General features: G+C 30.3%; 1 protein-coding gene across 3 annotated transcripts in view; it reads right to left on the reverse strand.

Moving 5' to 3' along the window:
• The window catches only part of LOC113515099 (nuclear speckle splicing regulatory protein 1), a 103,496-nt gene that overhangs the window by 72,624 nt on the left and 18,468 nt on the right, over nt 1-12,404 (reverse strand). For all 3 annotated transcript variants that reach the window (XM_031908462.2, XM_026899246.3, XM_031908461.2), the window contains exon 2: nt 8,442-8,470. The gene's annotated coding sequence lies outside the window, so the exon portion shown is untranslated. The remainder of the gene's footprint in view (nt 1-8,441; nt 8,471-12,404) is intronic.

The raw sequence follows: 12,404 nt of genomic DNA on the forward strand, positions 1-12,404 counted from the left end.
TGTAAAGGTAAATAAACACAGTTCGAGATTGATCTAGACTGAAACGGACGGGGAACCAAAATTAAGTGGAAACAAAAAATCTAGACTAAAATCAGACTGAGAACGAACCAATACCGGCATTATAGTAGAAAAAAAACCAGTATACACAGGTTCTTTGTCGAATAAATCCAACTGAAGCAGTTTAAAATATATTATAATTTTGTATTTTATGACTCATCGCATAAATAATTTTGTTTATTTATCCTTTTCGACTTCCAGACAGAGTGGAAAACAACGCATCAGCCAAAAGGTTGGTTTATGTTTTTTCGAGATGTTTTTCACAACTGATACTCCATCTAGAGATAGATAATGTAAAACAAAACTTTATTATTTTATATTCACTATACAAATAATAATGGACGTATTCTTTCTGTCTTTATTCTTCATTGTACACAAACATAGTGATAAGGACATTTAATTTTAAACGTAAAGTGCAAAGGAGAGGTTATCTCTCATAGGAAGTTTCTTTCAGCAAATCTTTTCATGTGAAATAAATTGTTGTAAAATTGTCTTCAAATACAAACTTTCACGTTAATAATCTATGTTTCTGTAACATGAGAAAAATTACTAGTACTCACCTAATTTTTTGTTTTGCCTTGGTTCTAATCATTATGCAAATAAGATTTTAATTTAAACAAACAATCATAAAGGCATACATTTTGTGTGAACTATCAAACACAATTTCAGTTGAGGTAAATAATAGATAGATAGATATAGACTCTTTCTTGTTTCCTCCAAAACATCACAACAGTAAATTTATTCTAGATATAAACAATAATTATCCGCGTTATGCAAATATGTGTATGTAAATGTCTACATTTTGCTAAATCTCCAATCGTATAACAATTTTTTTAGATTTCGTTAAATATTATCTTTTATTAATATTTCTTTTATTAATATTTTTAGTTCTATTTTAATAATATGGCAATTATCATCACCATTTTGGCCTATCATGTAGTAGAACGCACACTAGGATGTAATATCGTCATAGTCGTAGAATACTGACGGATCTGACGAAAATTACATATAAAGATCCGTCAGTATTCTACGACTATGACGATATGGTGTAGTATCTACTTACAATATTTGTTTATTATCATTACATCAATATTCCAGCCATTTATTGTCTTTAAGGAAGGATAATGTTTATAATGGGGAGTGGTAACCCCAATAATAGTAATATAAATCGTTAGATCGACCTCCACGCTGTTTCCCTGGAAATCTTTGTGTAAACTCGTCATGATGGGTCAACTGACCTAATTTGATTTCTCACTGCTATCTATGGCTATTAACGCCATTCATTGTCAATTTAAGATTATTAAAATCCTATTGCCGTACTTACTCTTAAAACAATGGCATTCATTGACTGCCATAAACATTTTATATCATCGATTCATATAGAATTCTATATTAGGACCTCCAATTGTGTAATCCTAACTTTTAAGATAATGGAACACCCAAAAAAATTTCTTTCGTTTTATAATGATTACAAATCAAAGACACTTTAATTTAAATAAGAACAGTATTTTTTTTTAAAGTACTACCTTACTACTTACCTTGAAAATACCACCATCCTACTTACATATTAACATAAGTTCTTCACACCACATATTTTGCGCTACTTCAAAATAATATTTGTACTTAACTGTGATATTATTTAAAATCCAAAAAATCATAATTTCGCGGAATCCTGGTAGCTTTTTTATAAAACTTGTAGAAACTACATTGTAAAAACTACAATGATAGGCAAGTTTCTTTGCTTGAATGAAGTTCTGAGTTCGAATTAAGTCGGACCAATTTCAAAATTAGATCAAATTATCTTATTGTTCAAAATTTCACAAGTATATATTCAAAATTTCATAAGTATATTTCACAATTATATTATTTGGGGCACACAGTCAGTCACATCATGACCAAGAAGGGTCCCGGATGATCCCGAAACTAGACGATTATTCTACTAATACCTGTAGGTAAATTACAACGGGTATTCCTAAGGATTATCTTGACTTAAGAATTAGACAATAGATGTAATTGTGTGACACTTATCACTATAGTTATATTATGTTTTATTATATATATAACAGATATGTCTGCCGTGCACAGAATGGGTCATCCCTTCCTTTCCCGTGGGTGTCATAAGAGGCGACTAAGGGAATTTAATGATCGAGAGATGGGCAGCCGTACCTATTAACACATCCTCAAAATATTACTGCGGTTGTCAACGTGCCTGCCAAGCGTGGTAGCTACTGGTAAAAGCTTCCTTATGGGGGAGGCCTATATTCAGCAAAGGACAGTGAACGGCTGATATAACGATGATGATAATATGGCAGATATAGTGCTTTATGACATTTTTAAACAGTCATATATAATGCTTTTGCGGTACTGTTTTGTAGTTTGTATTACAATGTTTAGTAGATAACGGATTATCCAATAGATTAGTTGACAGATTTAGTATATTTGTTAGTAAAGATTTTTATCTGTTTGGATTGATGTAAGCACAAAATTAGTCATGTCGTGAATACCTCTCTTTCCATCATTGAAGTCATCCTCCTAATACTGGTATCATAAATTTCAAAGCTTGTAAAGATATTGGGTGTCCGTTACTTTTCTTTTAGTATATATATATCCTTAATATATAAAATTATGAACAGTAAGCGGGATCAGATAGCAAAAAAAGGCAATGACTTGCAATACCGTGATACTAAGTAATACTTAAACATCTATACTGTTCAGAAATATCTATAGCGTTCAGTGGGTTTATTTTTTTTAATGGATGATAATGGAATGGTAACCCCGCCTGCGCTAACGGTATACGCTGGCGGGGCACCAGTGATAGATGATAGGTGAGGATGAAAGGGCAGGTCAGTTAGCCCATCGTGATGAATACACTTTGAATTCAGCACGATGGTTTCCAAGGGAGACCACGAGGAGGTCGACCTGTTAGGGTATATTATTAGCAATAGAACTGATAATCCGCATTACTAACAATCCCTTCTCCCCCTACGTTCAGTGGGTTAGACGTAATTATTCGATCAGTTGTCGTTTCTGTGTTCATTTTACAATATATGTATGTCTAGCCTATAGCAATTTAATGTAGATAGATGGATAGATGATATATCTATGTCTATCTAATATCTACTTTGGTATATCATCAATTTAATCTCAGGCAGAGAAAATCGTGTGCCAACGGCCGCTATACCACTTATTTCTTGATTTGTCCACTTTCATAAATTCGTTTCATGTATATATGCCAGATCTATGGCATACAATTTAAATTATAAATAAATATTACAAAAAATATTAATATTGTTTTATTATTTTTACGTATGTTTACTCATCATCATCGTAACTCAACATTATTTAATTTAATTTAACATTATTTGCCTTTCTAAACTGCATAAAAAAATCTATAGAGTATATATTTAAGTTTTTGATGATTGAACCTACACAGTACACGAAATTCATAGAGATAAAACTGTTCAATAAAAATAAAATATTCGAATTAAGATTAAAGCTTATAACCAGTACGAGTTACTTAATACTATGAAGTGATAAAGAAATAAATGTTCTATCTAATTACAGTAAACAACAAGTGTAATACCAGGGGAGCAAAAGAATGTATTGCGGCTGAAGGAAAATAGGCTCAAATTCTGATAAAGGGCAGAGTTGTTGATCAACGGGCTCGATTTCTTGTATCATCGAGATCCGTGTCAGAGGTCTGCGGCAATCCAAGCTATCTTCTGGGGCTGTCTAAGATAACTGAACTATAAAATGTGACATTTTCATAAGAAGAACATAGAGATCGTCAATAATGGGATCTCTAGTCGACATTGATAGCAATATACCACTATACGGCTCGCCATCGACAGGGAGTTCATCCTCATGTCCTACAGCCTCAATGGTCGCGTACTGCGCGGTTTCAGAGGTGTTTCCTCCCACGAATACTCAGGTTGTGGAATGAGCTCCCTGTCCAGGTTTTCCCAAGAGACTACAGCATGGAGCTCTTCAAAGGGGGGGTAAAGAGGTTTCTTCAGGGTCGGCAACGCACGCAGAATACATCTGGTATTGCAGGTGTTCATAGGCTACGGTAACCACTTACCATCGGGTGGGCCGTATGCTTGTTTGCCACCTCAGTGGTATAAAAAAAAACTCAGTTTCTTTTGGAAACCATCGTGATTAATTCTAAATAAATTCGTCGTGATTGCTGGATAGATCTGATAAAATTATCATCATTTCATCGTCTACTGGTATTCAATCATTATACACTATTAGCATAGGTGAGTGTACCACTCCATCTTCATCTTTATTTATAAAAAACGTCATATTTTTACACATATCACTAACCAGCACTAACCTAACCCAACCACAAGGCCAAGTCTTCAGGCATACTAATTAAATAGAAGACCAGTAGGTTCCAAGTAAATACGAGTATGTCTTGACGTTCATCCGTTGGAACGTTGTCCGCCCACGCCAGTGCGTGATTAGTTTTGCAAGTGTCCGCTGATCAATGAACTAATTACACAAGGTCCACTGAGAAATGGTTAACGAGATTTGATAAGGGTCAATAATGAACGGCAACATTCTTGGCCATGGTGACCATGTTTTGCAACGTTTGCATGATTTATGATGGCGAAGCGGTAATTTGAAATATTTTTTATGTAGGATTTTTTTTTTGTATTGTATAGTACAGAGTAATCATTAAAGGTTTTATATGGAAAAATAAAGTATTTAGATTTCTATTGTATACTTAAATGAAAAACTATAAAATTCTTTATGCGATTGTCTTCCGGTCTATACATATGAACACGATTATCTTAAGAATTCTTGCAAAAAACCAGATACATTTCATGGATGAGCAGTTTAAAAGAAAGATTATACATCTTTCTTTTAATACACTTAAATTTGCTTGTAATAAACGATGATAACGACAAAATTAATAATGTGAAATAAATATTAATTTTTTACATTATTGATATCATCGTAAATTCATAAACTATAAAGCTTTTTTATTCGATACCAGCTTTGTACTCGTTATTTCCTTTGTACGCGTGGATTTTAGAAGTAGAAGTAGTAAAAGAGAGCACTTCTACATGACGTAACAAAATCAAATAAGAACCAAATTTTAGGTTAGATATTCATAAACATAATAATAAAAATCATATCTTATTTCGTGCCGTAGTTTTTGCGTGATGTCAGATTAAACATACAGACAGATAGATAAAATTTCTAAAAATTATATTATGGTATATTTTAGGCATCTAGTAATTTTATTAAGGCCCTTCATATTATTTTTTCTTAAATATCTTACATGTACAGACATCGTGTAGTTACAATTTTATTATATAAATAAGATTATATATGACATCTAATAAGCTAAATAGAACGAAATACCAAATTTTATAGAACCAGTTAAATCCAAATCAGTTTCAAATCACCGAATAATAAAAATAGTTTAGTGCCGTACAAGTTTTACGATATACATCTCTCTAATAATTATGGTGTCTGTAATGGTCTCAAAGAGTTTAATTGCCGTATAGGTTATGCTCTTCATAAGATTAAGCCTCACGTAGTCACGGTGTTATACTATGAGAGATATATTCTCAAAGGTGTTATAAAAAGTTATGGCCCCAGATTAACAGACAAGTACAGAAAAACAGCGATAATTTTATGGTTATTGGATTAAAAACACGTTGCTAGGATAATATCAATGCCAAACACATGAATTTGTCCATGAATAAGTCCAATCCATGTCATTAAAGTCTTACGAGCATATAATATATATAATGCGTTGAAAAACTCAATTTTTATTTACAGAAAATAATGATAGATATTATACTAAAGAGATATCGTCTGTTAATTATTAGAGAATAATTAAAAACATAAAAAGACTTTATTTAAATTTAAATAAAGTCCGGTAAAAATAAAATTTTGATAGTTCTACTGAACTTTGCATATATCTAGATGGCGAAATATGAAAAATTTAATATTTGGAAATATAGAAACATGTCTTTTGTCTTATTGTACATAATTTGTTGTTAATATAGAGTAGTAAAAAAACTATGCGCACATTCGCTGGGTAGCATAAGAAAAGAATTTTAAAGACAAAACATGGCCTTGATTGCTACACTTAATTGATAAAATCGTATATTAACACAATTTATGGACATAAACGATAATTACGCAGTAAAATTTACTCTATAGGAGGTAATTAACTTTCTTTGCACGCAAGCTCGTTTGTAACTACCTTCTTCAACATAGGAATGAAAATGATAGTTGAAATTTGCAACTTGATGGTTAATTTAATAAAAGTGATAGTTATTATTTTACTGCCCGGCTATTTTTGATGATTTACGATGATTAAATATTTGAAATTTATTATATTCAGAATATAAAATATTTCATAAGGTTTACGTCAAAGGTAAATAAAAAAAGGCATTTATAAATAAAATGAATCACTAAAAAACTTTCACCAGCAGATTAATATTCATACTCAACAAGTGATACGTTGCCGTGAGTAGCAAGAAGTTTATGGATTACTCGGTCTTTCTATAAGACGGTATAGAAATCAAATAGTTACATAGGTACTATGTACTTTTACGTATCTTCTTAGTAATAGAGTTAAATTAAAAATATATATTTAGAAGTAGGTACTTTCAAGGTGTTTACGATTTTGATAAAAGTAATTTTTAGTATGTATGTATTTTAAGTAATGGCATAATTAAACGGAAATTAATTACTCATTAAGTAGGGATTTACACGTATGCCAAATACCATATAAGAAATTACTAGGTAGTGATTTTCAATTAAATATATACAATGTGATATTGTATCTTGCAATGTTAATGTCTTCCTAACAAGAAAGTAAATAAAAAAAAAACATACATAAATTTTGACATATTATTTTATGTTTAGGCTATATAGACCATGCTCTTTCCCTGTTAAATTTGGAGGAATTTTAAAACAAAAACATCAAAATATATTATTTTATTATGCCAAAACTGGCAGCAAAATTTTACGCGCGCGCGTGCATTGTCCAAATGGAAAGCGCAGGTAGTCACCATGCTAGTGGACAACTATTTCGCATTACGTGCGTCAACAGTGTGAATTTACTGAAGGCAGCTTTCTCGAATGTTTATATTTCACACGTTTTCAAACTATGTAAACGTATACCGTATGAAGCGAAGTGATATAATAAATAATTGCTGTGGGAACTATAGTGTTGTGAACTTACATACTCGTGAAAAAATAATTCTTGTAAAAATATTATTAGGTGGTGTATTTTAATTAAAATAAATATTTATAACATAAATATTTATAAGTAATTACTTAATAAAATATAAGTGTACATATTTTTTCGGTAGTTTTAATTCTTTAAAATATCTTGACCTGAATAGTACTAAATACAGGTCGTTGATGCTATTACAAAAGCATAAAATGTAATCACTATTCCAATGAGAGATTTTACAATAATTATTTTATTTTATATTTCTTTATAGACAAATCTCCACGCAGAGTAGTGTATCAAAAATGTTTAAGTAACAATATTTCATTTTGTGCAGACTTACAGATGCTGTTAAGAAAATGATAAATTACCATATTAATTATTACTATCGTGATCATATTTATTAATATTATATATAGTTAGTATTACTTCAATAGTCTCATTATAAAATTATTAAACTCTCAAACAAAAACATAAGTTAAAATAACAACCTTGCCCTAAAGACACAGTTATAACAAATATAACATACAAATTGAAAACGTAATTATTTTTAATAATGTTTAAACTCATTGCATCATCGAATATTTCAAGAAAATGTTAAGTAATATATAAATGAAGCCCGTGTTAATAAGTTAACTAATGGCAAGAAGAAATTACATGTAAAGATGTTACATAAATTCACAAATATTTTAGCAAGCGAATAGTCCAAAAATAATAAAAATAAATGAAAGGGTGAGTATCTATAAGGTAAATCAGTATACTCGTATTGGATCAAATATAAAAAAAATGCATTTATTGATTTACAAAGAATTATTCAAATAAAATTTTATGTCCATTTATACACGCTACTTTTTGCGGTGAGGGAAAGGTAGTTTATTTACTATATGCCATTCATTAACTAAATATATGCAATAAATATAAATAATTGGCTATGATTGCTCGATTTGTGAAGGGTTTCCATACGATATTGCATATATAAAAGGGCTAGAAATTGCCCATAATTTTATATGTTGTATAAAATCGATTTCAAGCCTATCATATTCTCGCAATACGGTAGCTAACATCTTAGCTATGTTTAAGGTTACGAAGTATCTATTAAGTAAAACTAGTGTTACTTAAATATTGTGTCACACACTTATTCGAGGTTCAGGCTACTTCTTATTTTATCGGTATAACTTACATAAGATTCCGGCAATGATGATGAGAGATCTGAAAAAAATAAAAAAATATATATAATTAAAACAAATAGAAGTACTGAATTAACATGTCATGATTAACATGTTAAAATTACTGCATAATAGCTGTTACCTACTCATGTATACATATATATGTGTCTTATACGTAATAATTACTAATAATATAAAGGCGAAAGTGACTTAGTCTGTTTCACTTTCACAACAAAACAGTTCTAGAAATTTCCATCAAAATTTGCATATGTATGGATTATACGCAGCGTGATAATGCTGAAAACAGTATTCTTTTTTTTTTCAATAAAAGAACAATAAGTAAACCTATTTGCAAATTTTAAGAAAACTAGAATACCAAAGTAATACTTTAAAAAATATTATTCAAATTTACTATTTCCCAATTATGTTACGAACTCGTGACATGACAAATTAACATATTTGTTACCGTATGACGTATACTAGTTATACTATTTTTTATATCATTTGCCGTCATACAAATGAAATGTATGAATATTCTCGTACTCGTAGTTAGTAATAACACAAAATTACATTATTATCATTGATAAAAAAAGATATATAAGGCTGTGTTTCGGTTTGAAGGGTGGAATATGGCGTGAATTTACTGGGTACACAGGAATAACACCTGAGTCCTCAGGAATGGCAGCGCATGGGGGGGTATCATGGGCGAAACAGTATTCTGTTATGTCCATGATACTGCTCATGTCTATAGACGACAGTTACCACTTTACATCAAGTGGGCCGTCAGCTTGTTTGCCATTCTAAGTTGTATAAAAAAAATTCTATTAATTATGTCATTGCAAAATTGTCTTATTTCTTATCACCAATCTTTTTCAATTAATCTTTACTCCCCTAAAAAATACACCCAAAATTTAAAACTCAATATTGAATTATCCATAAACGTTTATACAAATAGTATCATCGCACCCCTTAAGTATACTGACTGAATATCTTTATTTTTACATATATTGAGTAACTATTTATTGCATGGACTATAAGAAATGAAATAACCTATTTCTTACTAATATAATAAAATTGTAACTAGAGCGGTTTTGATATGACTAATAGATGCCAAAACAACCATTTTTAGAAAATTTGTCTGTCTGTAAATTTGTTTCGGGATCACTCAAAAACTACTGCTCTAAAATGAATTCGGATTTCACAATTATATTCCTGAAGTGTAATTTAAAATTTGATGGTTGATGTTGCATCCAGAAGTTGTTTATTTAATTGATTTTCCTACTTCTGAAATGTACGCATACGAAATAGTGAACTAAAAAAAGTTCTCTATATAGTCGTATCGTTGTACTAAACGTCAATTCCTATTTGTTTCACTAGATTTTTTATCTATTGTAAATACTGTTTGTTTAAAAAATAAATTACATTCATTACAAAATTATTATGGAGCCAATATCATAATATTATGTTGGTTATATACTGTTAGAGAATCTTAAATATCGGACGTAAATACCGCGTACTGAAAATGGAAAATTAAATACAGTACCTACAGTTTTGAACCTTTATCCATTTTATTATCGGAAAACAATGGATAATAGGTTACTAAAACCAACAATCATGGGAAAGGGGCACTGTAACCTCAAGCTTGAGTGGAAAAAAGTATGCTTCCACATGAAGTTGCGAGTCAAGCAGACTCATCCCACGGTGAAAGTCGAGCGCCTTTTACGTACACACTCGTAATGCTTGAGGCAATGGATACGCTCGATTAAATAAGCAACTTGAAAATCTTGGCATTAAAATACAATTCCTCATAGAATGCGGTACTTTAGATTTCATTTTCGTAACTTACTGCAATTAATTACAAAAACAAGTGAAATCACTGTAAGAATTATAATACATTACTGTTACGAATACACTGGTGCTCTTCATCCAACTTTAAAAATGCAATTTTCATTCTCAATTTGACTACATATATATATATATACTATTTATATGGAACAAAGTAACTAAATTTTGTTAAAATATTACAGAAACTCCAGATAAATGGTCACTAAAGAGAATACGTGAAAACAACTCCGACTCGATGGATTTATCAGTTTAGAGTTTAGATCTAGGGTTACCTTTCGCCTTTATCGTCAGATTAGCTTAATGGTACTACTATTTGTTACCGATTTTATATAAGTATGCCAAATTTCGACAAAATCGAATGCCAGCAAACGGTTAATAAATAAATTGCAAATTTTGAACGGAAATACTTACGTACTAAAGAAGTTAAATAAACAAAACAGAACAAAAAAACTCACATATAACTGCCTAATTATAAATAAGTACCCATCTTAGAGTGTGAACAAACTTTAAATTTTTGTCTGTACCTATTTGTGGAAACATCCAAATGTTCGTTTAGTAATGTTTGTTCACACAATCTAATCTAATTGTAAGGCTGTTGCCATTTAACCTAAATACTAAGTACTTATGTAAAATTAATCATTGTACTAAATAACTAATTGTTTTGATCAGCGTCTTTATCAACTCAATTCTTATTCTGACAATTTAATTTATAAGCAATACAATAAATCTAAATCACACTCAAAAATTCTGAACGTCTTTATTAAATCAAAATTAATGCCACACTACATTGTTTGATTAAAATAACAAAATAAATGTTATTTTAAATGAAAGTTATCTATTTAATAGAACAACGTAACTTACATCTATTTATCGTTGTTTCTTTTTTTCTTTTAATCGTGTACCCCAATACTTACGGAATCCGTAAAGATCTGATTATAATTTATTTATACGATGCGAAACGTTACGGATTGCAAGATATGGTAGGGTAAATTATATTAATATTAAACAAGAATTACCCAATTATAATATAAATATAATTGCGTAATTTTTGTTTAATAGTTTTTTATAAATATATATAATAATACCACTTTAATGACATATTTTGAAAAAGAGAGTTTCTTTTTCTCTTTAATTCTTTTTGACGTAATTATATGGAATGTAGCCCAGAGGTCTGGAGAGTCTTGTATGATTCTTTTTTAATTGTTAATGTTTACTTTTCGAATAGTCATGTGTTAACTTTGTTATAATTGACGTTACTTATTATTGTAAAAGTTATTATTTTATTATTATGATTTTGTAGGCCATTCGCTACGAGTGTAAACTTTTAAAATAAATTATATTTTTGTCGTTCCAATGGAAATAAGATAGCGAATCGCGTGGTTATGACGTGCGTTTGTAATCAAATTCCAGCAACACAGCAATATTTGCAAATTTATTTGAAATTGCTGCAATGTTAGAACACACATTAATTGGATACCGTTCATGTATCAAGGTCGACGACATTGGGAAATTTATGAACTTGTTTAGAAGTAATACGTACCCCGTGTACCGGTACATTGGGCAACTAAACACCCTAATTTTCGGTTTCCTACTGACGCTATTCTTAGTTTGTTAAGATATTTGAACATGAATTTGATATACAGATGGACCGTGCCATAAATTAACATATTTATGTATTTTTTTTTTAATTCACACTGGTAAAGCTTATTATTATATCAATTAGGGAATTATTATCCCACTAAATTAAATTTGTTTTTAGATCATAGAAAATTGGAGGCGAGACAGCGTCCATTTATTAATTAGTAAAGAATGTAAAAAGAAAACTGACAAGTGAATAAAAACTAGACTGATTTTTTTTTGTATCACTAAGGTGATAAACAAGCTTACAGACTACCTGAGCAGTTACCATAGCCTATGAACGCATGCTGTAATACCAGGGACATTACGCGCGCATTGCCTTCTTTAGCCTTTTTTTTAAGACCTCCATGTTGTAATCTCTAGGCTTTCGGAGAAATTTCGACTTTAAAATAGAACATACAATTTATAACCGCCATATTTATTTTAGACTTAATAACTGTTTACCTATCTCTACCTAGGTGAAATACGTTACTTTTATTCCCGTGGGAATCTAG

This window comes from Galleria mellonella, unplaced genomic scaffold, assembly GCF_026898425.1.
Source record: "Galleria mellonella isolate WM207_F2 unplaced genomic scaffold, CSIRO_AGI_GalMel_v1 utg312, whole genome shotgun sequence".
Lineage (NCBI taxonomy): Eukaryota > Metazoa > Arthropoda > Insecta > Lepidoptera > Pyralidae > Galleria > Galleria mellonella.